Source organism: Halyomorpha halys, unplaced genomic scaffold, assembly GCF_000696795.3.
Source record: "Halyomorpha halys isolate HHAL.00 unplaced genomic scaffold, Hhal_1.1 Scaffold4346.1, whole genome shotgun sequence".
Lineage (NCBI taxonomy): Eukaryota > Metazoa > Arthropoda > Insecta > Hemiptera > Pentatomidae > Halyomorpha > Halyomorpha halys.
Genome location: NW_027105828.1, coordinates 2,057 through 4,397, shown reverse-complemented (window position 1 = coordinate 4,397; position 2,341 = coordinate 2,057). Strand labels below are relative to the sequence as shown.

Genomic DNA, 2,341 nt, shown 5'->3' with positions numbered 1-2,341 from the left:
ATAATACCTAGTTTGTATTAAATAATAATACCTAGTTTGTATTAAATGATAATACCTAGTTTGTATTAAAGAATAATACCTTGTTTGTATTAAAGATCACTAGGCTGTTTATTAATATACCGATATTAATGAAAGTCCTTAGAACCGTTAATGAGAAAATAAGAAAGAACGATTCTATAATGTCCAATCGATTTTACAAGAAAAGTTGCTGTAACATCACAGGCATAAATAAATTCACTCTAAATATGATGGTAGTGTAAGCTTGATGCAACTTTAGGTTTTTGAACTAGGTTGTTCACACACGAACCATGATTCCTTGGACTCAAGGAAGCATAAAAAGTTTATTTCAGTCGAAAACTAATTGTAAATTTTACATGATTGCAATACTTTTCCTTACTATGCATTCCACTTATAGCTAAGTGAAAGTCTGTATTAATTAGTATTAATACTGTATTAATTCAAAGAATAACTTTATAAGACAACGAAATGATAATTTATGAGGCAGTGGTCCTTGCAGCTCATTCCGTGTTGAACGAGATCTGAAAGGAAGGACTTACTCATGAGGGAAGCTATAAGATATTATTATAAGAATATAATATCCTTACCAGGAATATATAGTACCATTTATAAATTTTATTATTTGAAGTAAATTTGTTTGAAGAACGATTGAGAAATGTTCTATCAAAAGTAAATATATCCACTTCTGGAAAGTTAGCTTTTAAAAATAATTTAAAGTAAAGGGGTATCTCGTATAGGTAAGTTGAATTTTTAGAGAAAACACTGATTTATATATAACGCCTATTTGCCATGGGAAAATTTGAATTTTAAAATAAACCGAATAAATTTTTTGTGTAGAATTTTAATTAGTCAAAAAAGAACATTTATTTTATATATATATATATATATAAAACTGACCCCATACAGTATTATCTTCAAATTATCATAGCTGAAGAGCTGGTTGGTTTGAACGCAGTTATTTCAGGAACTGCTAGCTTGATTTGAAAGATTTTTTTTCAAATCTCAGGCAGACCGTTTATCAAGGAAGAATGTAGGCTTTCTAACATCAGGCTTCCACCCATAAGAACGGAACATTAACCATAAACTTCAACTTGTGTATACAGGGTGAAGTGGCTAAACTGAAAATAGAAACTAAGTACATTAAAAGAAGAAAGAAATTTCCTCTGTAGGTATTTCCGCAAACGCTTTGTTTAGGAGATATTCACACCTAAAGATTTTAATTGTTATGCATTATTTACGTTATATGAAATAAATAAAACCTATTTATTTGTTCTAACTACTTTATTAATTAAATGTAAGCATTAAGATTCATACTAAATGTTGTTCAAAGTGAAGGTATGTCCGCAAACGGTTTGTTTAGGAGATGGATTAGAATGAATTCTAATATGGCCTTTTATCCCTAACTGTAAAAAAACTATTGGCAACATAAGGATTAATACTATTTGGAATTAGCATTGGCAACTGTCAATAACTTCTATGAGTTTGTAGAGTATTCCTCATTATGTGAAATCAATAAAAAATATGAACTATGTCTAAGTCAGCTTAAATATATATAGTTATTTATTTATTTAATGTGATTTACAACTGTACAAATAATAAATACAATTAGTAAATGTGTTGTATGTTTCATTTACACTTGAAAATATTGAGATGGAACCATCCATTGGTGATACTTAAATAGTTAAAAAAATAATATTAAAAGGATCATAACTCTGAATGTTATCAAACCAGTTTATGCATGAGAACTATTTTCATAAACATAGAACTTTGATAAAACTGTATTATTCATTGGTAAAAAAAGGTAAGGATTTATTTTTAAGTTCAATAATGAAGTTATGAATAACTACTATTTTGTATAGTACAAACCTTTATATTGGATATGCATTTAAAATATATAACAACACTTCATTACTACGTACTATACAGTTATATTGGATATGCATTTAAAAATTTTAAAAAAATTACACAATATTCATTTAGCAATTTGTACCTTAGACGGTTTTGAATATTTGCCACTTCCCGGTATCTTTAATGCGGTTGCGCCAAAACTGTTTTCTCCTTTAACTTTTTCTTCCTAATTATTTCATATTTATACACTAGTAATATAACTACTAACACTATAGTAATATAACTACTAACAAAGAAAACTCTTTGTTTATTTCAAATAAAACAAAATTAAAGGTACTTTAGAGCTAGTTGAGTTTTGAAAATTCAGCATTTAAACCCTCTTACACTATTACACTATGTAAATAATAATACCTGGTTTGTATTAAATGATAATACCTAGTTTGTATTAAATAATAATACCTAGTTTGTATTAAAT

General features: G+C 27.3%; 1 protein-coding gene across 1 annotated transcript in view; it reads right to left on the bottom strand.

Moving 5' to 3' along the window:
- Positions 1-2,341, bottom strand: part of LOC106691891 (endocuticle structural glycoprotein SgAbd-1) — a 5,052-nt gene that overhangs the window by 1,199 nt on the left and 1,512 nt on the right. The gene's annotated exons all lie outside the window — the stretch shown is intronic.